At 37.7% G+C, this 15,213-nt stretch overlaps 1 long non-coding RNA gene across 1 annotated transcript; it reads right to left on the bottom strand.

The window, feature by feature from the left end:
- Positions 1 to 5,308: 5,308 nt before the first annotated feature.
- LOC118762988 lies at positions 5,309 to 13,334 on the bottom strand. The gene is made up of 4 exons (XR_004998743.1): positions 13,216 to 13,334; positions 11,321 to 11,396; positions 9,890 to 10,027; positions 5,309 to 5,400 (listed from the first exon to the last, which is right to left on the bottom strand). It is a non-coding gene; the product is annotated as an uncharacterized LOC118762988 (long non-coding RNA).
- Between the last annotated feature and the right edge of the window lie 1,879 nt (positions 13,335 to 15,213).

Below are 15,213 nucleotides of genomic sequence, written 5' to 3' on the forward strand. Positions count from 1 at the left end.
AATTTATTATCCCTTTTGATATGCATATTTAAAAATAAATCATTTTAATCTGTAATATTTCACAAACATGCACCTTTAAAAACTATTAATCATTTCAGCAAAAACAACTGTTGATCTCAACCAAAAATAAAACTATTGAAAACACTTAAAATTTTTATTAAAAAAAAAATTATTTTATTTATTTATTGTTTTTGTCTTTGGTCAGTAAGTGTTATTTCCTGTTTGCTTCTAACTAGAAATCAAAGGAAATGACTATTATTCTTTTCAAACTTTGCTTTTGTGGCTTGGACATCAATGTTTTGAAACTAATCTATTTTCCATTACATTTCAGACAGATTCAGCGCTGAATGCTGAAACAGAAATATCATTATAGCAAATAGTCTGCTCAGTACCACAGATTTCCTTGTCAGTTGCTTGACCATAACCACTTCAGTATGTCACTTAGTGGCTGACGATAAGTGCATCTTTGATGAAGAGCAAAAGTAGTGTGTGCTGAGAAGGATTCTTTGGGGTTTGAATAAATGTAACAAAAGTAAAGTTTGAAAGAAATATTTGCCATTTTTCATAGTTTCTAGAGGTAAGCAAATAGGAAGTAACAGTTGCTACTCAAGCACAAAAGTCATATTACACAGTGTAATCACTACTAAAAATTAATAATCATCGGTGATTTCTATCAAAAATAAAAAAAAAAAAACAGTGTTGATCTTGTAGCAAAAACTCAACAGAGTGATAGATGGAGTTGATGTGGTGATGGGGATGGACGCCATCAACTGCCTCGGTGGCGTCAGTGTTGTGGGAAATGAGGTCACGTTCGGAAGCGTGGGGGCGTTGTGCACTGCGAGTCAGGATCACCAGAGAGAGCAGAGCCCCGCGAGGGACTGCGCCGCTTACACCATCGAGGACAAAGACTTTCAGGTGGCGTTCGATGGTCAGCGGTGGATGATAGAGTGGCGATGGAAGGACGAGCCCCCGACGCTGGAAAACGGGGTGAGCTGTTACCAGCATACCCTGAAAGGCCACGCCAGGGTCGAGTTTGAAGACGAGGTGGAAAGGTGGATCGAGGAAGGGGTCCTTGTCCCTTGGAAGGAGGAGGTAGCGGGCGGAGTGCTACCCCTGATGGCGGTGGTGCAGCCTATGAAGGGAAAAGTCAGACCGGTGCTGGACTTCAGGGAGCTAAACCAGCACATATCGTGTCACACGGGAGGTGAGGCGACAGACGTTTGTGGCGAGGCATTACGTAGGTGGAGACAGTCGACTGAGGCAGCGACAATTGTCAACTTGAGATCGGCATACTTGCAGCTCCATGTGAGCGACAAACTGTGGCGATATCAGCTGGTGCGGTACAAGGGCCGGACGTACTGTCTAACCAGGCTGGGTTTCAGGCTGAATTCCGCTCTGAAGATCATGGCGGCAGTGCTTAGGTCTATCCTAGGGAAAGACGGCAAGATCAGAAAGGCCACCAGCTCCTACATTGACGACATTTTGGTGGACGAAACTGTAGTGCCAGCCGACGAGGTAGTTAGACATCTAGAGAAGTTCAGACTGATTGCTAAGCCACTGGAGTCGATTGAAGGGGGAGCTGCGCTGGGGCTTAAGCTGCGAAGAGATGGATCAGGTGAATTGGTGTTCCGGAGAGGAAATGAAATCCCAGAGCTGAGTTCCAGTGTCAGCAGGAGAGAGCTGTTCTCGGTGTGTGGGAAGTTGGTCGGTCACTACCCGATCGCTGGATGGCTGCGCACGGCGTGTAGTTAAACCAAGAGACGAGCAGAAGGAGAGAGGTGGGGCAACAAGGTGGAAGAAGGGACAGTGGCGATGATGCAGGAAATCCTAGAGAGGATGAGAGCGGAAGACCCGGTCAGGAGGAACTGGTACGTGCCCAAGACGGAATGCAGGACCGTTTGGTGTGATGCTAGCAGTATAGCGATAGGGGTGGTGTTGGCAATTGAAGGCGCTGTGTTGGAGGACGCGGCCTGGCTTCGGAAAGCAGATGATTTCAACCACTGCTGAAAGGGGTGAACTTGGCCTTGAAATGGGGGCTGCGCACGATTGAAATCCGGACGGATTCAGCCACTGTGCTTGGCTGGGTAGGATCGGTGATCACCAGTGACAGGAGAGTGCGGACAAAAGGTGCTGCGGAGATGTTAGTGAAGCGCCGTCTAGGAGTTCTAGGTGAATTGATCACCGAGTTCGGACTGAAGCTGAACGTGGTTTTCGTGCCTTCGGAGAAAAACAGGGCGGACGTACTGACCAGGGTGAAAAGAGCGTGGTTGGAAGAACCGGAGGAGGCCCGGAAAGGGATAGCTGCGGGGTGTTGGTTGGATGACTCTGAACTGAAGAAACTGCATGCTATGCATCACCTGGGTGTGGACAGGACCCTGTATCTGGCGAAGAAAATTGATGCTGACGTCACTAGGAGAAGTGTCCGGAAGGTGGTCGGGAGCTGTGACAGGTGTCAGTCCATCGACCCTGCTCTGTGTGGGCATGAACAGGGAAGCCTTTCCGTGGAGCAGAACTGGAAAAGGCTAGCTGTGGATGTGACACACTACCGTCAGCGAATGTACCTCTCCATGGTCGACTGCGGGCCAGGCCGGCTGGCCATTTGGAGGGAGTTGAGATCGGGCATTGCTGACGAGATCGCGCAGATCCTGAACGGGATATTTTTAGAGAGAGGTCCCGTGGAAGAACTACTGATGGACAATGGGGCGGCGTTTTGTTCGGAAGCATTGAGGGTTATGCTTGATTGGTGGAATGTGCGACGCTTGTTCAGAGCAGCATATAGGCCGAGCGGTAACGGGATCGTGGAGAGGCACCATTGGACAGTCAAGGCCATAGCGGAAAGAGGGCACATTTCACCACTTGAAGCAGTTTTTTGGTACATCTTGTCTCCCCAATCCGGACAGGCTGAGGAATCTGTGCCGCAGAGAGCTGTGTTCAAATATGAATGGAGGCACCTGAGCAAAGTGCCGGAGGGTCACGAGGAAGAGAAGGGACCCGTTTGCGTGAAAATAGGGGAGGAAGTCTGGGTCAAGCCACCAAAGGCGCGCTGTACATCTCAATGGAGCAGAGGAACGGTGACGGCAATCAATTCCAGAAACAACGTATCCGTAGATGGAACACCATGATACGTCTTGGACCTTCGCAGGATTGTCGCTTCGACGGACAATGATTCTGGAGAAGGGGAGAATGAGGAGCCCAGCTTGAGAAGATCTCAACGAGCAAGGCGCTCTCCCGGTTGGATGGTGGACTACGACATGGAGCGGAGAGATTGTGATCTTTAAGATCAGGGTGGCGTGTGGGATGACGTCAGCAGCTAGGTGCATTGACCGGAAGCTGGGGCAACTGGAAGGGGTCAGCCGTCAGGTGTGCGCAGGGAGCGGTCAATTGGGGCTTTCCAACGTGGGTCATGCAGGTGACAAGACGTGTGAGGACGTCGCTAAGGGTTTGGGCTAGCAGCTGCTATCGTTAGTGTTCGGGTCTGTGTGGAAGGACTAGTCACCACTGGAGGGTCTCCGTCACTAAGAAGAGAAAGTAGGTGCCTTTATATTCAAATCGCGCACACAACACACTACATCATATACATACATGTTATTTATCAAAAGGATGTATTATAACACTATTCCACATGTACAAAAATAACCATACCAACAATCCAACATACCTCCATCATCAGCTGCCCCATAGATATCATTATGGTTTCAATACCTGGGCAGTACCATTCAATCCGGCAGTGTCAACAGCAAGAAAATAAGTGTAGTTTCGGAACAAACATACCAAAGAAACCTCAACTTTCAAACACATTTATTCTAAGTACAACAGTATTGGTAAATAAATTCAATAAGTAAATCAATAACTAACTCCTAAATATGTAACTAAACAGTGACCAAACCTTTAAGTCATACATTTTATTCCCTACAGTCTTCCATAGTATACTAAATGTGAATGCTTAATAACCACATTCATTCAATCTAAATATAGGCAGGATTAAATACTAACTTTAAAATTAAACTACAACAAAGAAACACATAAATCTATGTACATCTGTATCAAATTTTCAATAAAGCTAATAGAGGTAAAAGAGCTGCCATATGAAAATATGGTTTGACCAATCAGCACTCGCTGAGGCACCAACTTCCAAAATAAGTATGCAAGTTTTCCTGCTAAATGGACCGTAAAACCTTCTGGGCCAACAGGTGAGAAAATTCAACTTAGACTGGAGCTATCCCAGCTTTACACTGGCCATGTTGCTTTTACTCCATATGATAGTCTCTCAAAGGTATGATCTTTATATAATAAAATTTTTGGTGGGAATAATACCAATTTTCTTTAATGAACTGAATCAGTTATAGTAAAAAATCAGAAATGAGCAAACAAACCACATGGTTCCAGGTTCAGTCCCACTGCGTGGCACCTTGGGCAGTGTTCTACCATAGCTTAGGCTGACCAGAGCCTTGTGAGTGGATTTGGTTGACGGAAACAGAAAGAAGCCCATCGTGTGTGTGTGTGTGTATTTGTATGTCTGTGTTTGTCACCCCACCATTGGCAACCATTGTTGGTGTGTTTATGTCCCCGTTTGGAAAAAGGGACTGATAGAATAAGTACTAGGCTTATAAAGAATAAGTCCTGGGGTCGATTTGTTTGACTAAAGGCAGTGCTCCAGTATGGTTGCAGTCAAATGGCTGAAACAAGTAGAAGAATAAAAGAATATGTAAATACATTGCTGTGGTAAATAAAATATATAGAAATTCAGTCAAGCTTTAGTGTGTTTGTTAGCATCACATGCATCCTATCAACCTACTTGGCATTGAGAACAACTAGAGAAGATAGATGAGCAAACAAAACAATAATAGAAACCATAGAGTGAAAGAGAAAACTACTCAAGCATAAACCTTGGCTCTGTTACTGCAGAAATGAGATGTATCCACTCAAAATTTCATTACCTTTAACCGCAGAAAGTCAGTTTTTTTATACCAAGCTATCTTTTACTGAAGAATGTTATGTTTGAAACTAATTTTTATACTACTACTACTACTACGATTATTACTACTACTACTACCACCACCACTACTACCACAGATATATAACACACCAGATATAAAGTCGTCGTCGTCTTCTTCTTCTTCTTCTTCTTCTTCTTCTTCTTCTTCTTCTTCTCTTCTTCTTCTTCTTCTTCTTCTTCTTTCTTCTTCTTCTTCTTCTTCTTCTTCTTCTTCTTCTTCTTCTTCTTCTATTTCTTCTTCTTCTTCTCTTCTTCTTCTATTTCTTCTTCTTCTTCTTCTTCTTCTTCTTCTTCTTCTATTTCTTCTTCTTCTTCTTCTATTTCTTCTTCTTCTTCTTCTTCTTCTTCTTCTTCTTCTTCTTCTTCTTCTTCTTCTTCGTGGGGGTTGTCAGCTAATGTCTATCCTTAGAAAGGAGAAAGAAAACTAGTAATTACTAAGAGAATGTTTGTACACAGCAATTCAAATATTCTGTTAAGATGAAGTATAATGACCTTGAGAACAAAATCTCTCTTAACAGTGTTAACCCAAATGTGTTCTATATAAGATACATTTGATTGCATAACTTTTCAGTCTATGAGGATAGCCAAGGTACTCTTGAGACTTACTCAGCTTTTCAAATCTCTTGGCTAAATCTGAGAAAAAGCTTTCATTGGTAGTGAAGTCCATTAACTAAATGCCATCATAGCCTAGAGAGAACAGATAATATCTACTTTGGTCAGCTCTAGAAGAAATATTGGAGGTATCATCTATTACTTTATGTAATTCTTACAGGAAAACAACACCCAGAAAGTTTTTACAATTGACATTTATCAATATTCAGAACAGAATCAAACCAAAGGCTATTATTACAGACTTCATTTTACTTTTTAAACTCATTTCAATATTTGTTATATCAATATTTTCCACATAGGCAATGCAGAATAAATGTTAAACATTGTAATGCTAAGTTATTATGATATACTGCATTACATAATATTTCTAAAGACATTTTAACTAACAACAATAAACAAATGTATATGTGTGGTTGTGTGGTAAGAAACTTGGTTCCAGCCGCATGGTTCCAGGTTCAATCCCACTACATGGCACCTTGGGCAAGTGTTTCTACTATAGCTTCAGGCTGACTGAAACCTTGTAAGTGGATTTGGTGGAGCCTGTTGTGTGTGTGTGTGTGTGTGTGTGTATGTGTCTGTGTCTGTGTGTGTGTGTGTGTGTGTGTGTGTGGTGTGTGTGTGTTTGTCTTTGTCTTTGTATTTATAATCCCACCATCACTTGACAACCGATGTTGGTGTATTTTCATCCCCATAACTTAGCAGTTTGGCAAAAGACACCAATAGAATAAGTATTAGGCTTAAAGAAATAAGTACAGGGGTTGATTCATTTGACTAAAATTCTTCAAAGTGGTGCCCCAGCATGGCCCATTCTGTCTGAAAGAAGTAAAAGATAAAAGGTAAAAGGTTTCAATATATATTTTATATCAATATTATCCATGTTTTTACAGAAATTTTGCGAAGTAAATGGTAAAAATTGTAACACTAAGTTATGATATACTGCATTACATAATATGTCTAAAGAGATTTTAGCTAGCAGTGTATGTTAATACAACAGACAAATAATAGGCAAATGTATACATCATGTCTCTATATACATTATCTTCATAAACAGAATCGAGGATCAACCAAATTAACTTCAAATCTATGTTAAGATTTCATTAGTGACTGAATACCCTTCTTTAATTGTTCATGGAGACACTGCTTAAAACTTCATAGACTAACATGGGCTGAAATAATTAAGATAGATCAAAGGATATATTCCATATTATAGTATAGCATTACACCAAAACACTGTTAACGCAATAGTAATTTATTAATCAAATTACTTCCCCAAAATGCATGATATATGCAAATTGGTCTTTGCTGTTTGCTTTAGCCTGTAGTAATTGTGAGCTTACAAGCTGCATCTCTATAATCAGTTTAAGAGAATACTTGGTCATAGATGAAATCCCAACACAGACTGCAAATAAGTCTGGCTGATTCCTCTTTTTCTGTCTATGAAGATATAGTATATAAAGAGAAGGTGTTCATTTCCATACATATATTCAATAGTCTTTTGTCTAACATTTATAGATAGAGTAGTACTGTGTAGCTGAAAGAAAACATATTTAATGCACCAGTAATTTATTAATAAAATTAAGTCCATGATCCTGTTTGACTCTTTGTTAAATCCATTTGACCTCACTTTTGTTACTGATGTATGTACGGAAAAAAAAATTAACAAACATTACAACATTCCATTCTCTTCCCTTATAAATAAACATGGGCCTTTTGTATTATCAAAGAGAAATAATTTTAATGAATCTTTGAAAAGAAATAGCTTAATAAATTATTTACATACCATGAGCAGCATGACACCTGTACATGTCTCTCTATCATATTTTAACTTACTGTCAACTGGCATAAAACCACTTCTTTCAATACTACACATCCTCAGTTGAGGGGTCTTCTTTTATGAGTTATTTGATGATCTCACTGGTGCTGGTGCCACATAGAAAGCACCACCCAGTACACTTTGTAAAGTGGTTGGCATTAAGAAGGGAATCCAACTATAGAAGCCATGTCTAAGCAGGCAGCATGGAAAACAGATGTTAAATGGCAATGATGATGATGATAATGGTGATGATGATGATGACGATGATGACAATGATGTGCGTGCGCACGTGTGTATAAGAGATGTACTTTCGTAGCAAGTGACTTGATTTGAGATCATGCGCTCAAAACAAAACCAATTGCAGCGTGGAAGATGTTTGTAAGCCATTGAAGAACATACGAATAAATTTAAATGTTGAAGTGAAACTAACGGTCTTTGTGTGTTCTTGAATGGCTTACAAACATCTTCCATGCTGCAATTATATATATATATATATATAAAATACACATTAAGTACAAGATATCACGAAAGAGTAAAAAATATGTAAACACATAGAGATAAGTACAGAAGAAAATACCAAAAGATGTCTAATTCCTCCTCAGTTGTCAACTTTTTTACTACTTCCTATTTCGTGCTTATAATGACAAGATAGGAAAACTTTATAAGACAGCAGCCTCCAGAAACTTTTAAAATATAAAATTTGTGGAGAGTTAGGGCTTCCAACGAACAAACAACAGATGGGATGTACAAGGTAACCAATCGACAAAGACAAACATTATGGAATGTTAGGCCAAGACAAATTATAATGGGTAACACCTGGGAGAAATTTTTAAAGGAAATAACATAAATAGAAGAGGAGAAAATAGTAGAAAAGAAAAAAATGTTGGGAGGCAAGAGAAATGACATCTATCCCAGTGGACGTCTTGTCCAGAAAAGACAGGGGCAAGAGAAATGGCCTGTAGTCAAGTGTGGGCAACAGGCAGAGGGGAAGAGAGGATGAAGGAAAGAAACAAAGGGAGTGAAGAGAAGGGAGAAGGAATGAAAGATAGTGGGGAGTAGGAGAAAGAGGACAACAAAGAAGGAGAGGGAGAAGTGTAATATATATATATATATATATATATACATATATATGCATGCGCGCATGCACACACACATAAGATATAAGGATGTAAGGTGCAGGTGTGAATCTGTCATAAGAAGTTTGTTGCCCGACCACATGACTTTGGATTCAGTCTCACTGCATAGTACCTCAGGTAAGCGTCTTCAACTATAACCCCAGGCTGACCAAAGCCTGCTTTTGAGTAGATTTGGTAGACAGAAGCTGAAAGAAGCCCATCGTACATCATATAATTCTTCTTGTTACTCTATTAATAAGTTAGCTGGTGTGTTACACTCTGCCTGTTTGCCACTGATCTTGCTTGGATCAAGATACCACATGAATTAGCAGTAAAGGCCTATCAATGCAAAACATATAGAGAGAAGCTATTTAATTAACATTAAATGAACTTAAACCTTTTAGTATTCAAAACAGCCATATCTGGCACAAATATTCCATCACTTTTATGTTCAAACTGACCAGATCCAGCCTCTCACATCTATCCTACAATGTCATTCTAAAAATAAACAATCACATCATTGAAGTCTCAAAGCTACAAGATAATGTATGATTAATTCAAAATGATGTGAAAAATAAACATTACATTTGAATGTCAAAGAGCTAAGGAAAACTTTATATTGTAAAAACTTTATATTGTAAGTTATTGCATTTATGAATTGTTACTTTGCTTGTGTTTTTCTGTTTTTCCATCTAACTTTTATACTTGTGGCTTTGCTTGGATGACTTTAATGAATTATTGTGACATATCCCCATTTCTGGTTTTAGTGCATCTGTACCATATATTTATATTTAGCATCTGTACCATATCTGTACCATATATTCATATTTGCTTTACAATTATTATAAGTAATGTGTTTAAATGAATGTATATAGGGAGAATTCATATAGGGAGTGGTCAGTGCTAGTGTGTGCATGGTAGTCTGATGTGATGTGGTGTTGTGTGGTATGGTGTTGTGTGGTGTGGTAGTGTGTGGTGTGGTGTGGTGGTGTGTGGTGTGGTGGTGTTGGGATGTGGGGAAGGTGAGGGTGGGGTGTGGGTAGAAGTGGGGTAGGTGGGAGTGGGTATAAGAAAATCACATATATTTTAATATTAAATTATTGTATTCATATTTAATGAACCAAGTCAATTGTTGCTTTCATTTGAATCACTCAGATTGCAAACAACCGTTAATGAGAGAGATGATGCTTGAACAGAAATTGATCTAGCTACAGTAAAACTTCATCATGAACAAATTTTCACCAAAAATCTAGTTAAAGAATTTACTGTAAAGTAATGCACACACCAGAAGTTATTGTTGCATTTCCCATGTTGCTCTGTGGTAAAACAATGCTTTTCATGCAGATTGCTTACTTCATAGAATATCCAGAGGTCCAGTTAGTGTAACAGGTTTTGTCAGTTCTTTGATGACACTTCTTTCAAGAGCTCTAAATTTTTTCTTTTTTTTTTACCTTTCTTTTCAGATAAATCATTTCAGACATCAGGTTGATTCTGCAAATGAAAAGACATGCTGTAATCATTGCCTTAAAAGTGCAACATTGTGATAGAGAGATAGCTTGCTTCCCAAAAGTTGCCTGATCATTCATTATCAAAGTTTGAAAAGAGCTAGAAGCTGCTGACAGGGATCAAGAAAGTGACAAGGCTGGCCATTTGAAATACTGGTACTACTCATTTTTGCCAGCTGAATGAACTGGGGCAATGTGACATAAAGATTCTTGCTTAAGGACAACATGCCACCAGGAATTGAACTCATGACCTTATGATTGTGAGCCAAATATACTAACCAATAAGCCATGTGCCTTCACCACACACACACAGACACACACACAGACACACACACACACACACACACACACACACACACAGAGGCACATGCACACACACACATGCACACACACACACACATGCACACATGTACACACACACCACCACACTCACACAGTGGGCCTCTTTCAGTTTCTGATTACAAAATCTACTAACCAGGCCTTGATTGACCTGGGGCTATAACAGATGACACTTGCTCAAGATGCCACACAGTGAGACAGGACCTGAGGTTATATGGTTGGGAAAAAAGCTTCTTAACCACTATGCTTGTGAGTGATTATAAAAAATTATGAATGGCTGTTGTAGTTGTTGTTGAGCCTGAAGCATAAGAGATGAGGCTGTTATGAGAACTGGCAGCAGTTGAGGAGGAGGTGAGAATCAGCTCCTTCAATTCTCTCAAAACGCATTCTTTTCTTATGTCCAGCTGGTTGGTAACATGGAATTATTTATGATTTATGTTCTGTTCCAGAGATAAATCTCAAGTCCAGCTGCTATATTGGATTTACTTGAGTGAGATTAACAGATAGAAGTCGGATTAACATGGATATCAAATAAAATACAGAAAAAAAAACTCATTCACATACACACACATACGTGTATATGTGGGTGTTTGTGTGTGTGTATGTATATATTTAAGTACTTATATATATATAAATACATATATATACATGTATGTATGTATATTTTGATATGTATGTGTATTTGGATATATATATATATATATATATATATATATATATATATATAAATATATATATATATCTATATGTATGTATGTATGTATATATATATATATATATATATATATATATATATATATATATATATATAAACATTTGTGTATATAATATGTATATACATGTAATTTTACAAACATATAAATGTGTATATATATACTCATGTATAATATATATGTATATATAGATATTAAAACTGGGGAAGGTTGGTTTATGGGATTACCTTAGGTTTCCTGTCCATAAAGGGTTTAGATTTATGGTGTATCATCAGATCCCAAAAATCTGTTGGGTTTACATACCTACAGATGAATTAAAATGGAAAATGGAAATGATTCACAGAAAAAACAAAAAAACAAAAGACAAGTAAATATGGAAATCCTCTCATCAGCCATGGATATTAGGCTAAAAGCACAATTTTGATGCATTTAAAGTTTGAAGACTGTAGATTCCTGGTTACTGTTTTTTTTAGTTGTGTCAGAGATATAGGGAATGTGGGAAACAACTTTTCTGCATGGTTCATTTAAGACATGACAATATTCCAGTTTGATTTCCCCTTATTACAGATTTTTCATATTTTCATAAAGGATCCATATAGTATGTATGCCTGTTTGTTTGTTTGTGTGTATGTGTGATGATTGTAAACAAGTTTCATCATCAAGCATGGGGGTATCCTTTGTTTTCAATCTTCTGTGAAACATATTGGATCAAGGGGAAATACAACTTTATTTGGAAACAGGTAAGGGTTGGTTACAGGAAAGGTATCAGGTTGTAAAAAATCTGCCACACCAGATTCCATCCTGAGCTCTGTGAGCATTGATGACGACGATAATTTTGATGATGATGTAAGAATTCATGCGTGTGTGTGTATATATATAACATATACATACATACATACATATATACATATATATATATATATATAAATATATATATATATATATATATATGTATATATATATATATGTATATATTTGTGTATATATATATAATATATATATATATATATATATATATATATATATATGTATATATATTGTGTATATATATATATATATATATATATTATATATATATATATATATATATATATGTATATATATTTGTGTATATATATATATATATATGTATATCTTTTACCTTTTACTTGTTTTGGTCATTAGACTGTGGCCATGTTGGGGTACTACCTTCAAGAATTTTTAGTTAAACGAATCAAGCCTAGTATTTATTTATTTCTGAGCCTAGTAATTATTCTATCAGTCTTTTTTGCCAAACAACTAAGTTACAGGGACGTAAAAACTCTGTTCATCTCCCAGTATGCTCTACTTCATGTAGAGGCTATCTTAGAAGGCACTTGCCTGAAGTGCCATGCAGAAGGATTGAACCTGGAACCCTGTGGTGAGGAAGCAAGCTTCTTGCTATACAGCCACACCTGTGCCTAGACACACACACACACACACACACACATGTGTATGTATTATGTATGTATATGTATATATTTTGACATCATAAGAATTTTATTAAATTTTGAGAGGACATGAAATAATTCTTTTTTGAAATAGTATACCTCAAAGCACACATAAAATTATAAACAATAGCATGTAAATATTGGTTTGAAAAAAATAATCACCCCCTTTAGAATAGAAACATTGAAAGCAGCTCATGTAACTTGAACCCACATTTATTGTTAGCATGACATTCAATCTACCATTGGACCAAAGCTATCCATCAATTTCTCCTATCCATTTTAGAGACTTTATTCATTACAGCAAGAATTATATGATGTTGATGTCATAAGAATTTCATGTTCAAGGTAACATGAAATAGTTCTTTTTTGAGATAATGTATATTGAAGTACACATACTTAAAGCTATAAACAACATGCTGTTAAAAAAACCTGCATGTTAATACTAACCTATTATGTTTCAGATGGATAGTGTCTCTGAATAATGTACTAAAACTATTTTCTAAATTGAGAAAAAATGGGCTTTGTCAGGTTTACAAGATAATATCTGATAAATCAACTTAAATCTAAATTAAAACCATATAATTGCCATGTGCAAGTTTATATATCATTTTACTGTCAATAACAAGCAGAAATTATTTGAGGTGATTCCTCACCTTCCACTTTATGCTTTTCTTCTTCACTGTCTGTCTGCTGTCAGTTTGTCTGTCAGTCTGTCTGTCTCTCTCACTCTCTCTCTCATAATATTTTCCAGTGCTCTCTCTCTCTCTCTCCCTCTCTCCCTCCCTCCCTCTCCCTCTCTCCTTCTCTCCCTCCCTCCCTCTCCCTCTCTCCTTCTCTCCCTCCCTCCCTCTCCCTCTCTACTTCTCTCCCTCTCTCTCCCTCCTCAGCGAGAGAAACAGAATTCAATACATGAAATAGAGCACACACACACACACACACACACACACACACACACACACACACACACACACACCACACACATACACACACACACACACATATATGTATGTATGTATGTATGTATGTATATTTATATCATTATTAGTTAGCTGTAATGACAGCAAGGTGGCAGAGTTGTTTGCATTCTGAATGCAAATACTACCAAGGTTAACTTTTCCTTTCGGGGTCCAGTTTTTTTGTTTTTTTTGATTTGATGGAAGGGTCTTAGTCAATTAGATCTAATCCACTAAACCCACCACCAAAATTTCTGGCCTTATGTCTCTTATAGAGAGGATTATTATTTAACTGCATAAGTGATTCAAGGATTAAGAATTTGGTGTATGGCATTTATTATAGGCGCAGGAGTGGCTGTGTGGTAAGTAGCTTGCTAACCAACCACATGGTTCCGGGTTCAGTCCCACTGCATGGCATCTTGGGCCAGTGTCTTCTAACTATAGCCTCGGGCCGACCAATGCCTTGTGAGTGGATTTGGTAGACGGAAACTGAAAGAAGCCTGTCGTATATATGTATATATATATATGTATGTGTGTGTGTGTTTATGTGTCTGTGTTTGTCCCCCCTAGCATTGCTTGACAACCGATGCTGGTGTGCTTACGTCCCCATTACTTAGCGGTTCGGCAAAAGAGACCGATAGAATAAGTACTGGGCTTACAAAAGAATAAGTCCCGGGGTCGAGTTGCTCGATTAAAGGCGGTGCTCCAGCATGGCCGCAGTCAAATGACTGAAACAAGTAAAAGAGTAAAGAGAGTAAAGAGAGATCTGAAGATTTTTGAAAATGGCAAGGAATTTCAATAAGTTTACCCATGTTGAAGGACTGGACAGTTCATGTACTAAAATATTCCTTGAATACCTTAGTTTGGATACCATCCTGTATTGTTTCTGTATTATTTTAATTTGTAATTTGTTTTTCTTCTCAACTTTGACTGACAGACCACTTTACTGAAATTTACTATTGTATCTTCCTTCATTATACATTGCAAATATTTAGAGCATGTCAAGAGTGAGCTGAGTCAGTGACATACTTTTGTATCCCAGCTGGAATCATTTCTAATCATTTACATCACTAATGTTCTTAGAACATCATAAATATCACAACACCCATTCACAATATCACAGCACAAATGCTTCTTCCTAACCTGAATTCAATAGAGCTAAACACGCATTACTGTACGTCTCTGATTCTGAAAACAGAAGTAGGAAATGCTGATATCTTATGTTTCATTCAGTTTTTCACACTCTATTATGGAATAAATTGAATCAACAAAATTTTAATCAATATTTACAATTCTAATTGCAAAGTTGTTTTTTAATTTTTGTCAAAAGTTTGCATTTTTAATCTTGACAGTTCTTTGACATGTCTCTTAAGAAAAAAGAAATCAAACTTAAATTTTGAATTGAAATTGGGGAATATTAAATTATGACGGAAATGATGCTGTGCACAATTGAGCATAAGAATTAATTAATTCTATATCTGCATATATTTCTAAGTTTACAGGGATCTTATGTGAGCCTCATTCAATTTCAATACAGTCATGATGCTTATATGCTCTCAGGCAATATATCTAATCAATATTTTCAAAAACACAAAAGATGAATGAGATTTAGTTTAATTACCAGAATAGCTGTGAAAAATTATATGAAGAAAATAATTTTTCTGATGCTAGAAATTTGGTATCTTCTAAGAAATTGTT

The sequence above is a fragment of the Octopus sinensis genome, linkage group LG4, assembly GCF_006345805.1.
Source record: "Octopus sinensis linkage group LG4, ASM634580v1, whole genome shotgun sequence".
Taxonomy (NCBI): Eukaryota; Metazoa; Mollusca; class Cephalopoda; order Octopoda; family Octopodidae; genus Octopus; species Octopus sinensis.